Source organism: Chroicocephalus ridibundus, chromosome 2, assembly GCF_963924245.1.
Source record: "Chroicocephalus ridibundus chromosome 2, bChrRid1.1, whole genome shotgun sequence".
Lineage (NCBI taxonomy): Eukaryota > Metazoa > Chordata > Aves > Charadriiformes > Laridae > Chroicocephalus > Chroicocephalus ridibundus.
Genome location: NC_086285.1, coordinates 65,846,257 through 65,873,113, shown reverse-complemented (window position 1 = coordinate 65,873,113; position 26,857 = coordinate 65,846,257).

Below are 26,857 nucleotides of genomic sequence, written 5' to 3'. Positions count from 1 at the left end.
AGCCGACATCAGAGACACTGAGAAGAAGCCCCAAAGTTCCCTCCAGGCACTTTCAGTGTGGGTGCCTTCTCCACATGGTTCCTGGTTTCACTGCAGCTCTGAAGAGAATGTTAGCAAAGAGGTAATCGGGACAGTGCAAACAGTACTCAAAGACAGGGAGAGCAAGCTCTCTCTTGGCACTTTGGATGTGGGACATACAGCGAGATGTTTGCTGCTTTTATATTTGGCTGTTGGGAGATTTACAGCACAAAGCTATCTAGTTGATTTGAAGCAGTTCCGAGAAAGTCTAAGCATAATCCTCACTTTTCCCTCCTGGCACTTTCCTTGTGGGAGATATAGCAGGATGTATATTGGTTTTGAGGACAACTCAATGGACAGTGTAGGGAGAAATGTTCCTGGCTCCTTGAATGCCGTTTCTGGAGACACTGCGATCAATGTGGGAGATATGTCAAGATGTGTGTTGGTTTTGAAGACGGCTTTCTGGAGAGTCTTAGCAAAGAGGTCACAGGGATAATCAGAGCAATTGTCAGAGACACTGAGAACAAGGTTGACAATTCCTCCTGGCACTTTCCCTGTAGGAGACACTGCAAGACGTTTCTGTATATTGGGCACAGCACTCTGCAGGGTGTTAGCAGAGAGTTTCCCGGGACAGTGAAACCCTCTATCAGAGACACTGAGAAGAAGCCCCAATGTTCTCTCCAGGCACTCTCAGTGTGGGTGCCTTCTCCACGTGGTTCCTGGTTTCACTGCAGCTCTGAAGAGAATGTTAGCAAAGAGGTAATCGGGACAGTGCAAACAGTACTCAAAGACAGGGAGAGCAAGCTCTCTCTTGGCACTTTGAATGTGGGACATACAGCGAGATGTTTGCTGCTTTTACATTTGGCTGTTGGGAGATTTACAGCACAAAGATATCTAGTTGATTTGAAGCAGTTCCGAGAAAGTCTAAGCATAATCCTCACTTTTCCCTCCTGGCACTTTCCTTGTGGGAGATATAGCAGGATGTATATTGGTTTTGAGGACAACTCAATGGACAGTGTAGGGAGAAATGTTCCTGGCTCCTTGAATGCCGTTTCTGGAGACACTGCGATCAATGTGGGAGATATGTCAAGATGTGTGTTGGTTTTGAGGACGGCTTTCTGGAGAGTCTTAGCAAAGAGGTCACAGGGATAATCAGAGCAATTGTCAGAGACACTGAGAACAAGGTCGACAATTCCTCCTGGCACTTTCCCTGTAGGAGACACTGCAAGACGTTTCTGTATATTGGGCACAGCGCTCTGCAGGGTGTTAGCAGAGACTTTCCCGGGACAGTGAAACCCTATGTCAGAGACACTGAGAAGAAGCCCCAATGTTCCCTCCAGGCACTTTCAGTGTGGGTGTCTTCTCCACGTGGTTCCTGGTTTCACTGCAGCTCTGAAGAGAATGTTAGCAAAGAGGTAATCGGGACAGTGCAAACAGTACTCAAAGACAGGGAGAGCAAGCTCTCTCTTGGCACTTTGGATGTGGGACATACAGCGAGATGTTTGCTGCTTTTACATTTGGCTGTTGGGAGATTTACAGCACAAAGATATCTAGTTGATTTGAAGCAGTTCCGAGAAAGTCTAAGCATAATCCTCACTTTTCCCTCCTGGCACTTTCCCTGTAGGAGATACCGCAAGACGTTTCTGTATATTGGGCACAGCGCTCTGCAGGGTGTTAGCAGAGACTTTCCCGGGACAGTAAAAGCCGACATCAGAGACACTGAGAAGAAGCCCCAAAGTTCCCTCCAGGCACTTTCAGTGTGGGTGCCTTCTCCACATGGTTCCTGGTTTCACTGCAGCTCTGAAGAGAATGTTAGCAAAGAGGTAATCGGGACAGTGCAAACAGTACTCAAAGACAGGGAGAGCAAGCTCTCTCTTGGCACTTTGGATGTGGGACATACAGCGAGATGTTTGCTGCTTTTATATTTGGCTGTTGGGAGATTTACAGCACAAAGCTATCTAGTTGATTTGAAGCAGTTCCGAGAAAGTCTAAGCATAATCCTCACTTTTCCCTCCTGGCACTTTCCTTGTGGGAGATATAGCAGGATGTATATTGGTTTTGAGGACAACTCAATGGACAGTGTAGGGAGAAATGTTCCTGGCTCCTTGAATGCCGTTTCTGGAGACACTGCGATCAATGTGGGAGATATGTCAAGATGTGTGTTGGTTTTGAAGACGGCTTTCTGGAGAGTCTTAGCAAAGAGGTCACAGGGATAATCAGAGCAATTGTCAGAGACACTGAGAACAAGGTTGACAATTCCTCCTGGCACTTTCCCTGTAGGAGACACTGCAAGACGTTTCTGTATATTGGGCACAGCACTCTGCAGGGTGTTAGCAGAGAGTTTCCCGGGACAGTGAAACCCTCTATCAGAGACACTGAGAAGAAGCCCCAATGTTCTCTCCAGGCACTCTCAGTGTGGGTGCCTTCTCCACGTGGTTCCTGGTTTCACTGCAGCTCTGAAGAGAATGTTAGCAAAGAGGTAATCGGGACAGTGCAAACAGTACTCAAAGACAGGGAGAGCAAGCTCTCTCTTGGCACTTTGAATGTGGGACATACAGCGAGATGTTTGCTGCTTTTACATTTGGCTGTTGGGAGATTTACAGCACAAAGATATCTAGTTGATTTGAAGCAGTTCCGAGAAAGTCTAAGCATAATCCTCACTTTTCCCTCCTGGCACTTTCCTTGTGGGAGATATAGCAGGATGTATATTGGTTTTGAGGACAACTCAATGGACAGTGTAGGGAGAAATGTTCCTGGCTCCTTGAATGCCGTTTCTGGAGACACTGCGATCAATGTGGGAGATATGTCAAGATGTGTGTTGGTTTTGAGGACGGCTTTCTGGAGAGTCTTAGCAAAGAGGTCACAGGGATAATCAGAGCAATTGTCAGAGACACTGAGAACAAGGTCGACAATTCCTCCTGGCACTTTCCCTGTAGGAGACACTGCAAGACGTTTCTGTATATTGGGCACAGCGCTCTGCAGGGTGTTAGCAGAGACTTTCCCGGGACAGTGAAACCCTATGTCAGAGACACTGAGAAGAAGCCCCAATGTTCCCTCCAGGCACTTTCAGTGTGGGTGTCTTCTCCACGTGGTTCCTGGTTTCACTGCAGCTCTGAAGAGAATGTTAGCAAAGAGGTAATCGGGACAGTGCAAACAGTACTCAAAGACAGGGAGAGCAAGCTCTCTCTTGGCACTTTGGATGTGGGACATACAGCGAGATGTTTGCTGCTTTTACATTTGGCTGTTGGGAGATTTACAGCACAAAGATATCTAGTTGATTTGAAGCAGTTCCGAGAAAGTCTAAGCATAATCCTCACTTTTCCCTCCTGGCACTTTCCCTGTAGGAGATACCGCAAGACGTTTCTGTATATTGGGCACAGCGCTCTGCAGGTTGTTAGCAGAGACTTTCCCGGGACAGTGAAACCCTATACCAGAGACACTGAGAAGAGGCCCCAAAGTTCCCTCCATGCACTTTCAGTGTGGTTGCCTTCTCCACATGGTTCCTGGTTTCACTGCAGCTCTGAAGAGAATGTTAGCAAAGAGGTAATCGGGACAGTGCAAACAGTACTCAAAGACAGGGAGAGCAAGCTCTCTCTTGGCACTTTGGATGTGGGACATACAGCGAGATGTTTGCTGCTTTTATATTTGGCTGTTGGGAGATTTACAGCACAAAGCTATCTAGTTGATTTGAAGCAGTTCCGAGAAAGTCTAAGCATAATCCTCACTTTTCCCTCCTGGCACTTTCCTTGTGGGAGATATAGCAGGATGTATATTGGTTTTGAGGACAACTCAATGGACAGTGTAGGGAGAAATGTTCCTGGCTCCTTGAATGCCGTTTCTGGAGACACTGCGATCAATGTGGGAGATATGTCAAGATGTGTGTTGGTTTTGAAGACGGCTTTCTGGAGAGTCTTAGCAAAGAGGTCACAGGGATAATCAGAGCAATTGTCAGAGACACTGAGAACAAGGTTGACAATTCCTCCTGGCACTTTCCCTGTAGGAGACACTGCAAGACGTTTCTGTATATTGGGCACAGCACTCTGCAGGGTGTTAGCAGAGAGTTTCCCGGGACAGTGAAACCCTCTATCAGAGACACTGAGAAGAAGCCCCAATGTTCTCTCCAGGCACTCTCAGTGTGGGTGCCTTCTCCACGTGGTTCCTGGTTTCACTGCAGCTCTGAAGAGAATGTTAGCAAAGAGGTAATTGGGACAGTGCAAACAGTACTCAAAGACAGGGAGAGCAAGCTCTCTCTTGGCACTTTGAATGTGGGACATACAGCGAGATGTTTGCTGCTTTTACATTTGGCTGTTGGGAGATTTACAGCACAAAGATATCTAGTTGATTTGAAGCAGTTCCGAGAAAGTCTAAGCATAATCCTCACTTTTCCCTCCTGGCACTTTCCCTGTAGGAGATACCGCAAGACGTTTCTGTATATTGGGCACAGCGCTCTGCAGGTTGTTAGCAGAGACTTTCCCGGGACAGTTAAAGTCGACATCAGAGACACTGAGAAGAAGCGCCAGTGTTCCCTCCAGGCACTTTCAGTGTGGGTGCCTTCTCCACATGGTTCCTGGTTTCACTGCAGCTCTGAAGAGAATGTTAGCAAAGAGGTAATCGGGACAGTGCAAACAGTACTCAAAGACAGGGAGAGCAAGCTCTCTCTTGGCACTTTGGATGTGGGACATACAGCGAGATGTTTGCTGCTTTTACATTTGGCTGTTGGGAGATTTACAGCACAAAGCTATCTAGTTGATTTGAAGCAGTTCCAAGAAATTCTAAGCATAATCTTCACTTTTCCCTCCTGGCACTTTCCATGTGGGAGATATAGCAGGATGTATATTGGTTTTGAGGACAACTCAATGGATAGTGTATGGAGAAATGTTCCTGGCTCCTTGAATGCCGTTTCTGGAGACACTGCGATCAATGTGGGAGATATGTCAAGATGTGTGTTGGTTTTGAGGACGGCTTTCTGGAGAGTCTTAGCAAAAAGGTCACAGGGATAATCAGAGCAATTGTCAGAGACACTGAGAACAAGGTCGACAATTCCTCCTGGCACTTTCCCTGTAGGAGATACCGCTAAGACGTTTCTGTATATTGGGCACAGCGCTCTGCAGGGTGTTAGCAGAGACTTTCCCGGGACAGTGAAACCCTATATCAGAGACACTGAGAAGAAGCCCCAATGTTCCCTCCAGGCACTTTCAGTGTGGGTGCCTTCTCCACGTGGTTCCTGGTTTCACTGCAGCTCTGAAGAGAATGTTAGCAAAGAGGTAATTGGGACAGTGCAAACAGTACTCAAAGACAGGGAGAGCAAGCTCTCTCTTGGCACTTTGGATGTGGGACATACAGCGAGATGTTTGCTGCTTTTACATTTGGCTGTTGGGAGATTTACAGCACAAAGCTATCTAGTTGATTTGAAGCAGTTCCGAGAAAGTCTAAGCATAATCCTCACTTTTCCCTCCTGGCACTTTCCCTGTAGGAGATACCGCAAGACGTTTCTGTATATTGGGCACAGCGCTCTGCAGGGTGTTAGCAGAGACTTTCCCGGGACAGTAAAAGCCGACATCAGAGACACTGAGAAGAAGCCCCAAAGTTCCCTCCAGGCACTCTCAGTGTGGGTGCCTTCTCCACGTGGTTCCTGGTTTCACTGCAGCTCTGAAGAGAATGTTAGCAAAGAGGTAATCGGGACAGTGCAAACAGTACTCAAAGACAGGGAGAGCAAGCTCTCTCTTGGCACTTTGGATGTGGGACATACAGCGAGATGTTTGCTGCTTTTACATTTGGCTGTTGGGAGATTTACAGCACAAAGCTATCTAGTTGATTTGAAGCAGTTCCGAGAAATTCTAAGCATAATCCTCACTTTTCCCTCCTGGCACTTTCCATGTGGGAGATATAGCAGGATGTATATTGGTTTTGAGGACAACTCAATGGACAGTGTAGGGAGAAATGTTCCTGGCTCCTTGAATGCCGTTTCTGGAGACACTGCGATCAATGTGGGAGATACGTCAAGATGTGTGTTGGTTTTGAGGACGGCTTTCTGGAGAGCCTTAGCAAAAAGGTCACAGGGATAATCAGAGCAATTGTCAGAGACACTGAGAACAAGGTCGACAATTCCTCCTGGCACTTTCCCTGTAGGAGACACTGCAAGACGTTTCTGTATATTGGGCACAGCGCTCTGCAGGGTGTTAGCAGAGACTTTCCCGGGACAGTGAAACCCTATGTCAGAGACACTGAGAAGAAGCCCCAATGTTCCCTCCAGGCACTCTCAGTGTGGGTGCCTTCTCCACGTGGTTCCTGGTTTCACTGCAGCTCTGAAGAGAATGTTAGCAAAGAGGTAATCGGGACAGTGCAAACAGTACTCAAAGACAGGGAGAGCAAGCTCTCTCTTGGCACTTTGAATGTGGGACATACAGCGAGATGTTTGCTGCTTTTACATTTGGCTGTTGGGAGATTTACAGCACAAAGCTATCTAGTTGATTTGAAGCAGTTCCGAGAAAGTCTAAGCATAATACTCACTCTTCCCTCCTGGCACTTTCCCTGTAGGAGATACCGCAAGACGTTTCTGTATATTGGGCACAGCGCTCTGCAGGGTGTTAGCAGAGACTTTCCCGGGACAGTAAAAGCCGACATCAGAGACACTGAGAAGAAGCCCCAAAGTTCCCTCCAGGCACTTTCAGTGTGGGTGCCTTCTCCACATGGTTCCTGGTTTCACTGCAGCTCTGAAGAGAATGTTAGCAAAGAGGTAATCGGGACAGTGCAAACAGTACTCAAAGACAGGGAGAGCAAGCTCTCTCTTGGCACTTTGGATGTGGGACATACAGCGAGATGTTTGCTGCTTTTACATTTGGCTGTTGGGAGATTTACAGCACAAAGATATCTAGTTGATTTGAAGCAGTTCCAAGAAATTCTAAGCATAATCCTCACTTTTCCCTCCTGGCACTTTCCTTGTGGGAGATATAGCAGGATGTATATTGGTTTTGAGGACAACTCAATGGACAGTGTAGGGAGAAATGTTCCTGGCTCCTTGAATGCCGTTTCTGGAGACACTGCGATCAATGTGGGAGATACGTCAAGATGTGTGTTGGTTTTGAGGACGGCTTTCTGGAGAGCCTTAGCAAAAAGGTCACAGGGATAATCAGAGCAATTGTCAGAGACACTGAGAACAAGGTCGACAATTCCTCCTGGCACTTTCCCTGTAGGAGACACTGCAAGACGTTTCTGTATATTGGGCACAGCGCTCTGCAGGGTGTTAGCAGAGACTTTCCCGGGACAGTGAAACCCTATGTCAGAGACACTGAGAAGAAGCCCCAATGTTCCCTCCAGGCACTCTCAGTGTGGGTGCCTTCTCCACGTGGTTCCTGGTTTCACTGCAGCTCTGAAGAGAATGTTAGCAAAGAGGTAATCGGGACAGTGCAAACAGTACTCAAAGACAGGGAGAGCAAGCTCTCTCTTGGCACTTTGAATGTGGGACATACAGCGAGATGTTTGCTGCTTTTACATTTGGCTGTTGGGAGATTTACAGCACAAAGCTATCTAGTTGATTTGAAGCAGTTCCGAGAAAGTCTAAGCATAATACTCACTCTTCCCTCCTGGCACTTTCCCTGTAGGAGATACCGCAAGACGTTTCTGTATATTGGGCACAGCGCTCTGCAGGGTGTTAGCAGAGACTTTCCCGGGACAGTAAAAGCCGACATCAGAGACACTGAGAAGAAGCCCCAAAGTTCCCTCCAGGCACTTTCAGTGTGGGTGCCTTCTCCACATGGTTCCTGGTTTCACTGCAGCTCTGAAGAGAATGTTAGCAAAGAGGTAATCGGGACAGTGCAAACAGTACTCAAAGACAGGGAGAGCAAGCTCTCTCTTGGCACTTTGGATGTGGGACATACAGCGAGATGTTTGCTGCTTTTACATTTGGCTGTTGGGAGATTTACAGCACAAAGCTATCTAGTTGATTTGAAGCAGTTCCAAGAAATTCTAAGCATAATCTTCACTTTTCCCTCCTGGCACTTTCCATGTGGGAGATATAGCAGGATGTATATTGGTTTTGAGGACAACTCAATGGATAGTGTATGGAGAAATGTTCCTGGCTCCTTGAATGCCGTTTCTGGAGACACTGCGATCAATGTGGGAGATATGTCAAGATGTGTGTTGGTTTTGAGGACGGCTTTCTGGAGAGTCTTAGCAAAAAGGTCACAGGGATAATCAGAGCAATTGTCAGAGACACTGAGAACAAGGTCGACAATTCCTCCTGGCACTTTCCCTGTAGGAGATACCGCTAAGACGTTTCTGTATATTGGGCACAGCGCTCTGCAGGGTGTTAGCAGAGACTTTCCCGGGACAGTGAAACCCTATATCAGAGACACTGAGAAGAAGCCCCAATGTTCCCTCCAGGCACTTTCAGTGTGGGTGCCTTCTCCACGTGGTTCCTGGTTTCACTGCAGCTCTGAAGAGAATGTTAGCAAAGAGGTAATTGGGACAGTGCAAACAGTACTCAAAGACAGGGAGAGCAAGCTCTCTCTTGGCACTTTGGATGTGGGACATACAGCGAGATGTTTGCTGCTTTTACATTTGGCTGTTGGGAGATTTACAGCACAAAGCTATCTAGTTGATTTGAAGCAGTTCCGAGAAAGTCTAAGCATAATCCTCACTTTTCCCTCCTGGCACTTTCCCTGTAGGAGATACCGCAAGACGTTTCTGTATATTGGGCACAGCGCTCTGCAGGGTGTTAGCAGAGACTTTCCCGGGACAGTAAAAGCCGACATCAGAGACACTGAGAAGAAGCCCCAAAGTTCCCTCCAGGCACTCTCAGTGTGGGTGCCTTCTCCACGTGGTTCCTGGTTTCACTGCAGCTCTGAAGAGAATGTTAGCAAAGAGGTAATCGGGACAGTGCAAACAGTACTCAAAGACAGGGAGAGCAAGCTCTCTCTTGGCACTTTGGATGTGGGACATACAGCGAGATGTTTGCTGCTTTTACATTTGGCTGTTGGGAGATTTACAGCACAAAGCTATCTAGTTGATTTGAAGCAGTTCCGAGAAATTCTAAGCATAATCCTCACTTTTCCCTCCTGGCACTTTCCATGTGGGAGATATAGCAGGATGTATATTGGTTTTGAGGACAACTCAATGGACAGTGTAGGGAGAAATGTTCCTGGCTCCTTGAATGCCGTTTCTGGAGACACTGCGATCAATGTGGGAGATACGTCAAGATGTGTGTTGGTTTTGAGGACGGCTTTCTGGAGAGCCTTAGCAAAAAGGTCACAGGGATAATCAGAGCAATTGTCAGAGACACTGAGAACAAGGTCGACAATTCCTCCTGGCACTTTCCCTGTAGGAGACACTGCAAGACGTTTCTGTATATTGGGCACAGCGCTCTGCAGGGTGTTAGCAGAGACTTTCCCGGGACAGTGAAACCCTATGTCAGAGACACTGAGAAGAAGCCCCAATGTTCCCTCCAGGCACTCTCAGTGTGGGTGCCTTCTCCACGTGGTTCCTGGTTTCACTGCAGCTCTGAAGAGAATGTTAGCAAAGAGGTAATCGGGACAGTGCAAACAGTACTCAAAGACAGGGAGAGCAAGCTCTCTCTTGGCACTTTGAATGTGGGACATACAGCGAGATGTTTGCTGCTTTTACATTTGGCTGTTGGGAGATTTACAGCACAAAGCTATCTAGTTGATTTGAAGCAGTTCCGAGAAAGTCTAAGCATAATACTCACTCTTCCCTCCTGGCACTTTCCCTGTAGGAGATACCGCAAGACGTTTCTGTATATTGGGCACAGCGCTCTGCAGGGTGTTAGCAGAGACTTTCCCGGGACAGTAAAAGCCGACATCAGAGACACTGAGAAGAAGCCCCAAAGTTCCCTCCAGGCACTTTCAGTGTGGGTGCCTTCTCCACATGGTTCCTGGTTTCACTGCAGCTCTGAAGAGAATGTTAGCAAAGAGGTAATCGGGACAGTGCAAACAGTACTCAAAGACAGGGAGAGCAAGCTCTCTCTTGGCACTTTGGATGTGGGACATACAGCGAGATGTTTGCTGCTTTTACATTTGGCTGTTGGGAGATTTACAGCACAAAGATATCTAGTTGATTTGAAGCAGTTCCAAGAAATTCTAAGCATAATCCTCACTTTTCCCTCCTGGCACTTTCCTTGTGGGAGATATAGCAGGATGTATATTGGTTTTGAGGACAACTCAATGGACAGTGTAGGGAGAAATGTTCCTGGCTCCTTGAATGCCGTTTCTGGAGACACTGCGATCAATGTGGGAGATACGTCAAGATGTGTGTTGGTTTTGAGGACGGCTTTCTGGAGAGCCTTAGCAAAAAGGTCACAGGGATAATCAGAGCAATTGTCAGAGACACTGAGAACAAGGTCGACAATTCCTCCTGGCACTTTCCCTGTAGGAGACACTGCAAGACGTTTCTGTATATTGGGCACAGCGCTCTGCAGGGTGTTAGCAGAGACTTTCCCGGGACAGTGAAACCCTATGTCAGAGACACTGAGAAGAAGCCCCAATGTTCCCTCCAGGCACTCTCAGTGTGGGTGCCTTCTCCACGTGGTTCCTGGTTTCACTGCAGCTCTGAAGAGAATGTTAGCAAAGAGGTAATCGGGACAGTGCAAACAGTACTCAAAGACAGGGAGAGCAAGCTCTCTCTTGGCACTTTGAATGTGGGACATACAGCGAGATGTTTGCTGCTTTTACATTTGGCTGTTGGGAGATTTACAGCACAAAGCTATCTAGTTGATTTGAAGCAGTTCCGAGAAAGTCTAAGCATAATACTCACTCTTCCCTCCTGGCACTTTCCCTGTAGGAGATACCGCAAGACGTTTCTGTATATTGGGCACAGCGCTCTGCAGGGTGTTAGCAGAGACTTTCCCGGGACAGTAAAAGCCGACATCAGAGACACTGAGAAGAAGCCCCAAAGTTCCCTCCAGGCACTTTCAGTGTGGGTGCCTTCTCCACATGGTTCCTGGTTTCACTGCAGCTCTGAAGAGAATGTTAGCAAAGAGGTAATCGGGACAGTGCAAACAGTACTCAAAGACAGGGAGAGCAAGCTCTCTCTTGGCACTTTGGATGTGGGACATACAGCGAGATGTTTGCTGCTTTTACATTTGGCTGTTGGGAGATTTACAGCACAAAGATATCTAGTTGATTTGAAGCAGTTCCGAGAAATTCTAAGCATAATCCTCACTTTTCCCTCCTGGCACTTTCCTTGTGGGAGATATAGCAGGATGTATATTGGTTTTGAGGACAACTCAATGGACAGTGTAGGGAGAAATGTTCCTGGCTCCTTGAATGCCGTTTCTGGAGACACTGCGATCAATGTGGGAGATATGTCAAGATGTGTGTTGGTTTTGAGGACGGCTTTCTGGAGAGTCTTAGCAAAGAGGTCACAGGGATAATCAGAGCAATTGTCAGAGACACTGAGAACAAGGTCGACAATTCCTCCTGGCACTTTCCCTGTAGGAGATACCGCTAAGACGTTTCTGTATATTGGGCACAGCGCTCTGCAGGGTGTTAGCAGAGACTTTCCCGGGACAGTGAAACCCTATGTGAGAGACACTGAGAAGAAGCCCCAATGTTCCCTCCAGGCACTTTCAGTGTGGGTGCCTTCTCCACGTGGTTCCTGGTTTCACTGCAGCTCTGAAGAGAATGTTAGCAAAGAGGTAATTGGGACAGTGCAAACAGTACTCAAAGACAGGGAGAGCAAGCTCTCTCTTGGCACTTTGGATGTGGGACATACAGCGAGATGTTTGCTGCTTTTACATTTGGCTGTTGGGAGATTTACAGCACAAAGATATCTAGTTGATTTGAAGCAGTTCCGAGAAAGTCTAAGCATAATCCTCACTTTTCCCTCCTGGCACTTTCCCTGTAGGAGATACCGCCAGACGTTTCTGTATATTGGGCACAGCGCTCTGCAGGGTGTTAGCAGAGACTTTCACGGGACAGTAAAAGCCGACATCAGAGACACTGAGAAGAAGCCCCAAAGTTCCCTCCAGGCACTCTCAGTGTGGGTGCCTTCTCCACGTGGTTCCTGGTTTCACTGCAGCTCTGAAGAGAATGTTAGCAAAGAGGTAATCGGGACAGTGCAAACAGTACTCAAAGACAGGGAGAGCAAGCTCTCTCTTGGCACTTTGGATGTGGGACATACAGCGAGATGTTTGCTGCTTTTACATTTGGCTGTTGGGAGATTTACAGCACAAAGCTATCTAGTTGATTTGAAGCAGTTCCGAGAAATTCTAAGCATAATCCTCACTTTTCCCTCCTGGCACTTTCCATGTGGGAGATATAGCAGGATGTATATTGGTTTTGAGGACAACTCAATGGACAGTGTAGGGAGAAATGTTCCTGGCTCCTTGAATGCCGTTTCTGGAGACACTGCGATCAATGTGGGAGATATGTCAAGATGTGTGTTGGTTTTGAGTACGGCTTTCTGGAGAGTCTTAGCAAAAAGGTCACAGGGATAATCAGAGCAATTGTCAGAGACACTGAGAACAAGGTCGACAATTCCTCCTGGCACTTTCCCTGTAGGAGATACCGCTAAGACGTTTCTGTATATTGGGCACAGCGCTCTGCAGGGTGTTAGCAGAGACTTTCCCGGGACAGTGAAACCCTATGTCAGAGACACTGAGAAGAAGCCCCAGTGTTCCCTCCAGGCACTTTCAGTGTGGGTGCCTTCTCCACGTGGTTCCTGGTTTCACTGCAGCTCTGAAGAGAATGTTAGCAAAGAGGTAATCGGGACAGTGCAAACAGTACTCAAAGACAGGGAGAGCAAGCTCTCTCTTGGCACTTTGGATGTGGGACATACAGCGAGATGTTTGCTGCTTTTACATTTGGCTGTTGGGAGATTTACAGCACAAAGATATCTAGTTGATTTGAAGCAGTTCCGAGAAAGTCTAAGCATAATCCTCACGCTTCCCTCCTGGCACTTTCCCTGTAGGAGATACCGCAAGACGTTTCTGTATATTGGGCACAGCGCTCTGCAGGGTGTTAGCAGAGACTTTCCCGGGACAGTAAAAGCCGACATCAGAGACACTGAGAAGAAGCCCCAATGTTCCCTCCAGGCACTTTCAGTGTGGGTGCCTTCTCCACATGGTTCCTGGTTTCACTGCAGCTCTGAAGAGAATGTTAGCAAAGAGGTAATCGGGACAGTGCAAACAGTACTCAAAGACAGGGAGAGCAAGCTCTCTCTTGGCACTTTGGATGTGGGACATACAGCGAGATGTTTGCTGCTTTTACATTTGGCTGTTGGGAGATTTACAGCACAAAGATATCTATCCGAGTAAGTCTAAGCATAATCCTCACTTTTCCCTCCTGGCACTTTCCCTGTAGGAGATACCGCAAGACGTTTCTGTATATTGGGCACAGCGCTCTGCAGGTTGTTAGCAGAGACTTTCTCGGGACAGTAAAAGCCGACATCAGAGACACTGAGAAGAAGCCCCAAAGTTCCCTCCAGGCACTTTCAGTGTGGGTGCCTTCTCCACATGGTTCCTGGTTTCACTGCAGCTCTGAAGAGAATGTTAGCAAAGAGGTAATCGGGACAGTGCAAACAGTACTCAAAGACAGGGAGAGCAAGCTCTCTCTTGGCACTTTGGATGTGGGACATACAGCGAGATGTTTGCTGCTTTTACATTTGGCTGTTGGGAGATTTACAGCACAAAGATATCTAGTTGATTTGAAGCAGTTCCGAGAAAGTCTAAGCATAATCCTCACTTTTCCCTCCTGGCACTTTCCATGTGGGAGATATAGCAGGATGTATATTGGTTTTGAGGACAACTCAATGGACAGTGTAGGGAGAAATGTTCCTGGCTCCCTGAATGCCGTTACTGGAGACACTGCGATCAATGTGGGAGATATGTCAAGATGTGTGTTGGTTTTGACGACGGCTTTCTGGAGAGTCTTAGCAAAGAGGTCACAGCGATAATCAGAGCAATTGTCAGAGACACTGAGAACAAGGTCGACAGTTCCTCCTGGCACTTTCCCTGTAGGAGACACTGCAAGATGTTTCTGTATATTGGGCACAGCGCTCTGCAGGGTGTTAGCAGAGACTTTCCCGGGACAGTGAAACCCTATGTCAGAGACACTGAGAAGAAGCCCCAATGTTCCCTCCAGGCACTTTCAGTGTGGGTGCCTTCTCCACGTGGTTCCTGGTTTCACTGCAGCTCTGAAGAGAATGTTAGCAAAGAGGCAATCGGGACAGTGCAAACAGTACTCAAAGACAGGGAGAGCAAGCTCTCTCTTGACACTTTGAATGTGGGACATACAGCGAGATGTTTGCTGCTTTTACATTTGGCTGTTGGGAGATTTACAGCACAAAGATATCTAGTTGATTTGAAGCAGTTCCGAGAAAGTCTAAGCATAATCCTCACTTTTCCCTCCTGACACTTTCCATGTGGGAGATATAGCAGGGTGTATATTGGTTTTGAGGACAACTCAATGGACAGTGTAGGGAGAAATGTTCCTGGCTCCTTGAATGCCGTTTCTGGAGACACTGCGATCAATGTGGGAGATATGTCAAGATGTGTGTTGGTTTTGAGGACGGCTTTCTGGAGAGTCTTAGCAAAGAGGTCACAGGGATAATCAGAGCAATTGTCAGAGACACTGAGAAAAAGGTCGACAATTCCTCCTGGCACTTTCCCTGTAGGAGACACTGCAAGACGTTTCTGTATATTGGGCACAGCGCTCTGCAGGGTGTTAGCAGAGACTTTCCCGGGACAGTGAAACCCTATATCAGAGACACTGAGAAGAAGCCCCAATGTTCCCTCCAGGCACTTTCAGTGTGGGTGCCTTCTCCACGTGGTTCCTGGTTTCACTGCAGCTCTGAAGAGAATGTTAGCAAAGAGGTAATCGGGACAGTGCAAACAGTACTCAAAGACAGGGAGAGCAAGCTCTCTCTTGGCACTTTGGATGTGGGACATACAGCGAGATGTTTGCTGCTTTTACATTTGGCTGTTGGGAGATTTACAGCACAAAGTTGATGTGAAGCAGTTCCGAGAAAGTCTAAGCATAATCCTCACTTTTCCCTCCTGACACTTTCCATGTGGGAGATATAGCAGGATGTATATTGGTTTTGAGGACAACTCAATGGACAGTGTAGGGAGAAATGTTCCTGGCTCCTTGAATGCCGTTTCTGGAGACACTGCGATCAATGTGGGAGATATGTCAAGATGTGTGTTGGTTTTGAGGACGGCTTTCTGGAGAGTCTTAGCAAAGAGGTCACAGGGATAATCAGAGAAATTCTCAGAGACACTGAGAACAAGGTCGACAATTCCTCCTGGCACTTTCCCTGTAGGAGACACTGCAAGACGTTTCTGTATATTGGGCACAGCGCTCTGCAGGGTGTTAGCAGAGACTTTCCCGGGACAGTGAAACCCTATATCAGAGACACTGAGAAGAAGCCGCAATGTTCCCTCCAGGCACTTTCAGTGTGGGTGCCTTCTCCACGTGGTTCCTGGTTTCACTGCAGCTCTGAAGAGAATGTTAGCAAAGAGGTAATCGGGACAGTGCAAACAGTACTCAAAGACAGGGAGAGCAAGCTCTCTCTTGGCACTTTGGATGTGGGACATACAGCGAGATGTTTGCTGCTTTTATATTTGCCTGTTGGGAGATTTACAGCAGAAAGTTGATGTGAAGCAGTTCCGAGAAAGTCTAAGCATAATCCTCACTTTTCCCTCCTGGCACTTTCCATGTGGGAGATATAGGAGGATGTATATTGGTTTTGAGGACAACTCAATGGACAGTGTAGGGAGAAATGTTCCTGGCTCCTTGAATGCCGTTTCTGGAGACACTGCGATCAATGTGGGAGATATGTCAAGATGTGTGTTGGTTTTGAGGACGGCTTTCTGGAGAGTCTTAGCAAAGAGGTCACAGGGATAATCAGAGCAATTGTCAGAGACACTGAGACCAAGCTCCACAATTCCTCCTGGCACTTTCCCTGTAGGAGACACTGCAAGACGTTTCTGTATATTGGGCACAGCGCTCTGCAGGGTGTTAGCAGAGACTTTCCCGGGACAGTGAAACCCTATATCAGAGACACTGAGAAGAAGCCGCAATGTTCCCTCCAGGCACTTTCAGTGTGGGTGCCTTCTCCACGTGGTTCCTGGTTTCACTGCAGCTCTGAAGAGAATGTTAGCAAAGAGGTAATCGGGACAGTGCAAACAGTACTCAAAGACAGGGAGAGCAAGCTCTCTCTTGGCACTTTGGATGTGGGACATACAGCGAGATGTTTGCTGCTTTTACATTTGCCTGTTGGGAGATTTACAGCACAAAGTTGATGTGAAGCAGTTCCGAGAAATTCTAAGCATAATCCTCACTTTTCCCTCCTGGCACTTTCCATGTGGGAGATATAGCAGGGTGTATATTGGTTTTGAGGACAACTCAATGGACAGTGTAGGGAGAAATGTTCCTGGCTCCTTGAATGCCGTTTCTGGAGACACTGCGATCAATGTGGGAGATATGTCAAGATGTGTGTTGGTTTTGAGGACGGCTTTCTGGAGAGCCTTAGCAAAAAGGTCACAGGGATAATCAGAGCAATTGTCAGAGACACTGAGAACAAGGTCGACAATTCCTCCTGGCACTTTCCCTGTAGGAGACACTGCAAGACGTTTCTGTATATTGGGCACAGCGCTCTGCAGGGTGTTAGCAGATACTTTCCCAGGACAGTGAAACCCTATGTCAGAGACACTGAGAAGAAGCCCCAATGTTCCCTCCAGGCACTCTCAGTGTGGGTGCCTTCTCCACGTGGTTCCTGGTTTCACTGCAGCTCTGAAGAGAATGTTAGCAAAGAGGTAATCGGGACAGTGCAAACAGTACTCAAAGACAGGGAGAGCAAGCTCTCTCTTGGCACTTTGGATGTGGGACATACAGCGAGATGTTTGCTGCTTTTACATTTGGCTGTTGGGAGATTTACAGCACAAAGATATCTAGTTGATTTGAAGCAGTTCCGAGAAATTCTAAGCATAATCCTCACTTTTCCCTCCTGACACTTTCCATGTGGGATATATAGCAGGATGTATATTGGTTTTGAGGACAACTCAATGGACAGTGTAGGGAGAAATGTTCCTGGCTCCTTGAATGCCGTTTCTGGAGACACTGCGATCAATGTGGGAGATATGTCAAGATGTGTGTTGGTTTTGAGGACGGCTTTCTGGAGAGTCTTAGCAAAGAGGTCACAGGGATAATCAGAGCAATTGTCAGAGACACTGAGACCAAGCTCCACAATTCCTCCTGGCACTTTCCCTGTAGGAGACACTGCAAGACGTTTCTGTATATTGGGCACAGCGCTCTGCAGGGTGTTAGCAGAGAGTTTCCCGGGACAGTGAAACCCTATATCAGAGACACTGAGAAGAAGCCCCAATGTTCCCTCCAGGCACTTACAGTGTGGGTGCCTTCTCCACGTGGTTCCTGGTTTCACTGCAGCTCTGAAGAGAATGTTAGCAAAGAGGTAATCGGGACAGTGCAAACAGTACTCAAAGACAGGGAGAGCAAGCTCTCTCTTGGCACTTTGGATGTGGGACATACAGCGAGATGTTTGCTGCTTTTACATTTGGCTGTTGGGAGATTTACAGCACAAAGTTGATGTGAAGCAGTTCCGAGAAATTCTAAGCATAATCCTCACTTTTCCCTCCTGGCACTTTCCATGTGGGAGATATAGCAGGATGTATATTGGTTTTGAGGACAACTCAATGGACAGTGTAGGGAGAAATGTTCCTGGCTCCTTGAATGCCGTTTCTGGAGACACTGCGATCAATGTGGGAGATATGTCAAGATGTGTGTTGGTTTTGAGGACGGCTTTCTGGAGAGTCTTAGCAAAAAGGTCACAGGGATAATCAGAGCAATTGTCAGAGACACTGAGAACAAGGTCGACAATTCCTCCTGGCACTTTCCCTGTAGGAGACACTGCAAGACGTTTCTGTATATTGGGCACAGCGCTCTGCAGGGTGTTAGCAGAGAGTTTCCCGGGACAGTGAAACCCTATGTCAGAGACACTGAGAAGAAGCCCCAATGTTCCCTCCAGGCACTCTCAGTGTGGGTGCCTTCTCCACGTGGTTCCTGGTTTCACTGCAGCTCTGAAGAGAATGTTAGCAAAGAGGTAATCGGGACAGTGCAAACAGTACTCAAAGACAGGGAGAGCAAGCTCTCTCTTGGCACTTTGGATGTGGGACATACAGCGAGATTTTTGCTGCTTTTACATTTGCCTGTTGGGAGATTTACAGCACAAAGATATCTAGTTGATTTGAAGCAGTTCCGAGAAAGTCTAAGCATAATCCTCACTTTTCCCTCCTGACACTTTCCATGTGGGAGATATAGCAGGATGTATATTGGTTTTGAGGACAACTCAATGGACAGTGTAGGGAGAAATGTTCCTGGCTCCTTGAATGCCGTTTCTGGAGACACTGCGATCAATGTGGGAGATATGTCAAGATGTGTGTTGGTTTTGAGGACGGCTTTCTGGAGAGTCTTAGCAAAGAGGTCACAGGGATAATCAGAGCAATTGTCAGAGACACTGAGAACAAGGTCGACAATTCCTCCTGGCACTTTCCCTGTAGGAGACACTGCAAGACGTTTCTGTATATTGGGCACAGCGCTCTGCAGGGTGTTAGCAGAGAGTTTCCCGGGACAGTAAAACCCTATATCAGAGACACTGAGAAGAAGCCCCAGTGTTCCCTCCAGGCACTTTCAGTGTGGGTGCCTTCTCCACGTGGTTCCTGGTTTCACTGCAGCTCTGAAGAGAATGTTAGCAAAGAGGTAATCGGGACAGTGCAAACAGTACTCAAAGACAGGGAGAGCAAGCTCTCTCTTGGCACTTTGAATGTGGGACATACAGCGAGATGTTTGCTGCTTTTACATTTGGCTGTTGGGAGATTTACAGCACAAAGATATCTAGTTGATTTGAAGCAGTTTGGAGAAAGTCTAAGCATAATCCTCACTTTTCCCTCCTGACACTTTCCATGTGGGAGATATAGCAGGATGTATATTGGTTTTGAGGACAACTCAATGGACAGTGTAGGGAGAAATGTTCCTGGCTCCTTGAATGCCGTTTCTGGAGACACTGCGATCAATGTGGGAGATATGTCAAGATGTGTGTTGGTTTTGAGGACGGCTTTCTGGAGAGTCTTAGCAAAGAGGTCACAGGGATAATCAGAGCAATTGTCAGAGACACTGAGAACAAGGTCGACAATTCCTCCTGGCACTTTCCCTGTAGGAGACACTGCAAGACGTTTCTGTATATTGGGCACAGCGCTCTGCAGGGTGTTAGCAGAGAGTTTCCCGGGACAGTGAAACCCTATGTCAGAGACACTGAGAAGAAGCCCCAATGTTCCCTCCAGGCACTCTCAGTGTGGGTGCCTTCTCCACGTGGTTCCTGGTTTCACTGCAGCTCTGAAGAGAATGTTAGCAAAGAGGTAATCGGGACAGTGCAAACAGTACTCAAAGACAGGGAGAGCAAGCTCTCTCTTGGCACTTTGGATGTGGGACATACAGCGAGATTTTTGCTGCTTTTACATTTGCCTGTTGGGAGATTTACAGCACAAAGATATCTAGTTGATTTGAAGCAGTTCCGAGAAAGTCTAAGCATAATCCTCACTTTTCCCTCCTGACACTTTCCATGTGGGAGATATAGCAGGATGTATATTGGTTTTGAGGACAACTCAATGGACAGTGTAGGGAGAAATGTTCCTGGCTCCTTGAATGCCGTTTCTGGAGACACTGCGATCAATGTGGGAGATATGTCAAGATGTGTGTTGGTTTTGAGGACGGCTTTCTGGAGAGTCTTAGCAAAGAGGTCACAGGGATAATCAGAGCAATTGTCAGAGACACTGAGAACAAGGTCGACAATTCCTCCTGGCACTTTCCCTGTAGGAGACACTGCAAGACGTTTCTGTATATTGGGCACAGCGCTCTGCAGGGTGTTAGCAGAGAGTTTCCCGGGACAGTAAAACCCTATATCAGAGACACTGAGAAGAAGCCCCAATGTTCCCTCCAGGCACTTTCAGTGTGGGTGCCTTCTCCACGTGGTTCCTGGTTTCACTGCAGCTCTGAAGAGAATGTTAGCAAAGAGGTAATCGGGACAGTGCAAACAGTACTCAAAGACAGGGAGAGCAAGCTCTCTCTTGGCACTTTGAATGTGGGACATACAGCGAGATGTTTGCTGCTTTTACATTTGGCTGTTGGGAGATTTACAGCACAAAGATATCTAGTTGATTTGAAGCAGTTTGGAGAAAGTCTAAGCATAATCCTCACTTTTCCCTCCTGACACTTTCCATGTGGGAGATATAGCAGGATGTATATTGGTTTTGAGGACAACTCAATGGACAGTGTAGGGAGAAATGTTCCTGGCTCCTTGAATGCCGTTTCTGGAGACACTGCGATCAATGTGGGAGATATGTCAAGATGTGTGTTGGTTTTGAGGACGGCTTTCTGGAGAGTCTTAGCAAAGAGGTCACAGGGATAATCAGAGCAATTGTCAGAGACACTGAGAACAAGGTCGACAATTCCTCCTGGCACTTTCCCTGTAGGAGACACTGCAAGACGTTTCTGTATATTGGGCACAGCGCTCTGCAGGGTGTTAGCAGAGACTTTCCCGGGACAGTGAAACCCTATGTCAGAGACACTGAGAAGAAGCCCCAATGTTCCCTCCAGGCACTTTCAGTGTGGGTGCCTTCTCCACACGGTTCCTGGTTTCACTGCAGCTCTGAAGAGAATGTTAGCAAAGAGGTAATCGGGACAGTGCAAACAGTACTCAAAGACAGGGAGAGCAAGCTCTCTCTTGGCACTTTGGATGTGGGACATACAGCGAGATTTTTGCTGCTTTTACATTTGGCTGTTGGGAGATTTACAGCACAAAGATATCTAGTTGATTTGAAGCAGTTCCGAGAAAGTCTAAGCATAATCCTCACTTTTCCCTCCTGGCACTTTCCATGTGGGAGATATAGGAGGATGTATATTGGTTTTGAGGACAACTCAATGGACAGTGTAGGGAGAAATGTTCCTGGCTCCTTGAATGCCGTTTCTGGAGACACTGCGATCAATGTGGGAGATATGTCAAGATGTGTGTTGGTTTTGAGGACGGCTTTCTGGAGAGTCTTAGCAAAGAGGTCACAGGGATAATCAGAGCAATTGTCAGAGACACTGAGACCAAGCTCCACAATTCCTCCTGGCACTTTCCCTGTAGGAGACACTGCAAGACGTTTCTGTATATTGGGCACAGCGCTCTGCAGGGTGTTAGCAGAGCCTTTCCCGGGACAGTGAAACCCTATATCAGAGACACTGAGAAGAAGCCCCAATGTTCCCTCCAGGCACTTTCAGTGTGGGTGCCTTCTCCACGTGGTTCCTGGTTTCACTGCAGCTCTGAAGAGAATGTTAGCAAAGAGGTAATCGGGACAGTGCAAACAGTACTCAAAGACAGGGAGAGCAAGCTCTCTCTTGGCACTTTGGATGTGGGACATACAGCGAGATGTTTGCTGCTTTTACATTTGGCTGTTGGGAGATTTACAGCACAAAGTTGATGTGAAGCAGTTCCGAGAAATTCTAAGCATAATCCTCACTTTTCCCTCCTGGCACTTTCCATGTGGGAGATATAGCAGGGTGTATATTGGTTTTGAGGACAACTCAATGGACAGTGTAGGGAGAAATGTTCCTGGCTCCTTGAATGCCGTTTCTGGAGACACTGCGATCAATGTGGGAGATATGTCAAGATGTGTGTTGGTTTTGAGGACGGCTTTCTGGAGAGCCTTAGCAAAAAGGTCACAGGGATAATCAGAGCAATTGTCAGAGACACTGAGAACAAGGTCAACAATTCCTGCTGGCACTTTCCCTGTAGGAGACACTGCAAGACGTTTCTGTATATTGGGCACAGCGCTCTGCAGGGTGTTAGCAGAGACTTTCCCGGGACAGTGAAACCCTATGTCAGAGACACTGAGAAGAAGCCCCAATGTTCCCTCCAGGCACTCTCAGTGTGGGTGCCTTCTCCACGTGGTTCCTGGTTTCACTGCAGCTCTGAAGAGAATGTTAGCAAAGAGGTAATCGGGACAGTGCAAACAGTACTCAAAGACAGGGAGAGCAAGCTCTCTCTTGGCACTTTGGATGTGGGACATACAGCGAGATGTTTGCTGCTTTTACATTTGGCTGTTGGGAGATTTACAGCACAAAGATATCTAGTTGATTTGAAGCAGTTCCGAGAAATTCTAAGCATAATCCTCACTTTTCCCTCCTGACACTTTCCATGTGGGATATATAGCAGGATGTATATTGGTTTTGAGGACAACTCAATGGACAGTGTAGGGAGAAATGTTCCTGGCTCCTTGAATGCCGTTTCTGGAGACACTGCGATCAATGTGGGAGATATGTCAAGATGTGTGTTGGTTTTGAGGACGGCTTTCTGGAGAGTCTTAGCAAAGAGGTCACAGGGATAATCAGAGCAATTGTCAGAGACACTGAGAACAAGGTCGACAATTCCTCCTGGCACTTTCCCTGTAGGAGACACTGCAAGACGTTTCTGTATATTGGGCACAGCGCTCTGCAGGGTGTTAGCAGAGACTTTCCCGGGACAGTGAAACCCTATATCAGAGACACTGAGAAGAAGCCCCAATGTTCCCTCCAGGCACTTACAGTGTGGGTGCCTTCTCCACGTGGTTCCTGGTTTCACTGCAGCTCTGAAGACAATGTTAGCAAAGAGGTAATCGGGACAGTGCAAACAGTACTCAAAGACAGGGAGAGCAAGCTCTCTCTTGGCACTTTGGATGTGGGACATACAGCGAGATGTTTGCTGCTTTTACATTTGGCTGTTGGGAGATTTACAGCACAAAGTTGATGTGAAGCAGTTCCGAGAAATTCTAAGCATAATCCTCACTTTTCCCTCCTGGCACTTTCCATGTGGGAGATATAGCAGGATGTATATTGGTTTTGAGGACAACTCAATGGACAGTGTAGGGAGAAATGTTCCTGGCTCCTTGAATGCCGTTTCTGGAGACACTGCGATCAATGTGGGAGATATGTCAAGATGTGTGTTGGTTTTGAGGACGGCTTTCTGGAGAGTCTTAGCAAAAAGGTCACAGGGATAATCAGAGCAATTGTCAGAGACACTGAGAACAAGGTCGACAATTCCTCCTGGCACTTTCCCTGTAGGAGACACTGCAAGACGTTTCTGTATATTGGGCACAGCGCTCTGCAGGGTGTTAGCAGAGACTTTCCCGGGACAGTGAAACCCTATGTCAGAGACACTGAGAAGAAGCCCCAATGTTCCCTCCAGGCACTCTCAGTGTGGGTGCCTTCTCCACGTGGTTCCTGGTTTCACTGCAGCTCTGAAGAGAATGTTAGCAAAGAGGTAATCGGGACAGTGCAAACAGTACTCAAAGACAGGGAGAGCAAGCTCTCTCTTGGCACTTTGGATGTGGGACATACAGCGAGATTTTTGCTGCTTTTACATTTGCCTGTTGGGAGATTTACAGCACAAAGATATCTAGTTGATTTGAAGCAGTTCCGAGAAAGTCTAAGCATAATCCTCACTTTTCCCTCCTGACACTTTCCATGTGGGAGATATAGCAGGATGTATATTGGTTTTGAGGACAACTCAATGGACAGTGTAGGGAGAAATGTTCCTGGCTCCTTGAATGCCGTTTCTGGAGACACTGCGATCAATGTGGGAGATATGTCAAGATGTGTGTTGGTTTTGAGGACGGCTTTCTGGAGAGTCTTAGCAAAGAGGTCACAGGGATAATCAGAGCAATTGTCAGAGACACTGAGACCAAGCTCCACAATTCCTCCTGGCACTTTCCCTGTAGGAGACACTGCAAGACGTTTCTGTATATTGGGCACAGCGCTCTGCAGGGTGTTAGCAGAGACTTTCCCGGGACAGTGAAACCCTATATCAGAGACACTGAGAAGAAGCCCCAATGTTCCCTCCAGGCACTTACAGTGTGGGTGCCTTCTCCACGTGGTTCCTGGTTTCACTGCAGCTCTGAAGACAATGTTAGCAAAGAGGTAATCGGGACAGTGCAAACAGTACTCAAAGACAGGGAGAGCAAGCTCTCTCTTGGCACTTTGGATGTGGGACATACAGCGAGATGTTTGCTGCTTTTACATTTGGCTGTTGGGAGATTTACAGCACAAAGTTGATGTGAAGCAGTTCCGAGAAATTCTAAGCATAATCCTCACTTTTCCCTCCTGGCACTTTCCATGTGGGAGATATAGCAGGATGTATATTGGTTTTGAGGACAACTCAATGGACAGTGTAGGGAGAAATGTTCCTGGCTCCTTGAATGCCGTTTCTGGAGACACTGCGATCAATGTGGGAGATATGTCAAGATGTGTGTTGGTTTTGAGGACGGCTTTCTGGAGAGTCTTAGCAAAAAGGTCACAGGGATAATCAGAGCAATTGTCAGAGACACTGAGAACAAGGTCGACAATTCCTCCTGGCACTTTCCCTGTAGGAGACACTGCAAGACGTTTCTGTATATTGGGCACAGCGCTCTGCAGGGTGTTAGCAGAGACTTTCCCGGGACAGTGAAACCCTATGTCAGAGACACTGAGAAGAAGCCCCAATGTTCCCTCCAGGCACTCTCAGTGTGGGTGCCTTCTCCACGTGGTTCCTGGTTTCACTGCAGCTCTGAAGAGAATGTTAGCAAAGAGGTAATCGGGACAGTGCAAACAGTACTCAAAGACAGGGAGAGCAAGCTCTCTCTTGGCACTTTGGATGTGGGACATACAGCGAGATTTTTGCTGCTTTTACATTTGCCTGTTGGGAGATTTACAGCACAAAGATATCTAGTTGATTTGAAGCAGTTCCGAGAAAGTCTAAGCATAATCCTCACTTTTCCCTCCTGACACTTTCCATGTGGGAGATATAGCAGGATGTATATTGGTTTTGAGGACAACTCAATGGACAGTGTAGGGAGAAATGTTCCTGGCTCCTTGAATGCCGTTTCTGGAGACACTGCGATCAATGTGGGAGATATGTCAAGATGTGTGTTGGTTTTGAGGACGGCTTTCTGGAGAGTCTTAGCAAAGAGGTCACAGGGATAATCAGAGCAATTGTCAGAGACACTGAGACCAAGCTCCACAATTCCTCCTGGCACTTTCCCTGTAGGAGACACTGCAAGACGTTTCTGTATATTGGGCACAGCGCTCTGCAGGGTGTTAGCAGAGAGTTTCCCGGGACAGTGAAACCCTATATCAGAGACACTGAGAAGAAGCCCCAATGTTCCCTCCAGGCACTTACAGTGTGGGTGCCTTCTCCACGTGGTTCCTGGTTTCACTGCAGCTCTGAAGAGAATGTTAGCAAAGAGGTAATCGGGACAGTGCAAACAGTACTCAAAGACAGGGAGAGCAAGCTCTCTCTTGGCACTTTGGATGTGGGACATACAGCGAGATGTTTGCTGCTTTTACATTTGGCTGTTGGGAGATTTACAGCACAAAGTTGATGTGAAGCAGTTCCGAGAAATTCTAAGCATAATCCTCACTTTTCCCTCCTGGCACTTTCCATGTGGGAGATATAGCAGGATGTATATTGGTTTTGAGGACAACTCAATGGACAGTGTAGGGAGAAATGTTCCTGGCTCCTTGAATGCCGTTTCTGGAGACACTGCGATCAATGTGGGAGATATGTCAAGATGTGTGTTGGTTTTGAGGACGGCTTTCTGGAGAGTCTTAGCAAAAAGGTCACAGGGATAATCAGAGCAATTGTCAGAGACACTGAGAACAAGGTCGACAATTCCTCCTGGCACTTTCCCTGTAGGAGACACTGCAAGACGTTTCTGTATATTGGGCACAGCGCTCTGCAGGGTGTTAGCAGAGACTTTCCCGGGACAGTGAAACCCTATGTCAGAGACACTGAGAAGAAGCCCCAATGTTCCCTCCAGGCACTCTCAGTGTGGGTGCCTTCTCCACGTGGTTCCTGGTTTCACTGCAGCTCTGAAGAGAATGTTAGCAAAGAGGTAATCGGGACAGTGCAAACAGTACTCAAAGACAGGGAGAGCAAGCTCTCTCTTGGCACTTTGGATGTGGGACATACAGCGAGATTTTTGCTGCTTTTACATTTGCCTGTTGGGAGATTTACAGCACAAACATATCTAGTTGATTTGAAGCAGTTCCGAGAAAGTCTAAGCATAATCCTCACTTTTCCCTCCTGACACTTTCCATGTGGGAGATATAGCAGGATGTATATTGGTTTTGAGGACAACTCAATGGACAGTGTAGGGAGAAATGTTCCTGGCTCCTTGAATGCCGTTTCTGGAGACACTGCGATCAATGTGGGAGATATGTCAAGATGTGTGTTGGTTTTGAGGACGGCTTTCTGGAGAGTCTTAGCAAAGAGGTCACAGGGATAATCAGAGCAATTGTCAGAGACACTGAGACCAAGCTCCACAATTCCTCCTGGCACTTTCCCTGTAGGAGACACTGCAAGACGTTTCTGTATATTGGGCACAGCGCTCTGCAGGGTGTTAGCAGAGACTTTCCCGGGACAGTGAAACCCTATATCAGAGACACTGAGAAGAAGCCCCAATGTTCCCTCCAGGCACTTACAGTGTGGGTGCCTTCTCCACGTGGTTCCTGGTTTCACTGCAGCTCTGAAGACAATGTTAGCAAAGAGGTAATCGGGACAGTGCAAACAGTACTCAAAGACAGGGAGAGCAAGCTCTCTCTTGGCACTTTGGATGTGGCACATACAGCGAGATGTTTGCTGCTTTTACATTTGGCTGTTGGGAGATTTACAGCACAAAGTTGATGTGAAGCAGTTCCGAGAAATTCTAAGCATAATCCTCACTTTTCCCTCCTGGCACTTTCCATGTGGGAGATATAGCAGGATGTATATTGGTTTTGAGGACAACTCAATGGACAGTGTAGGGAGAAATGTTCCT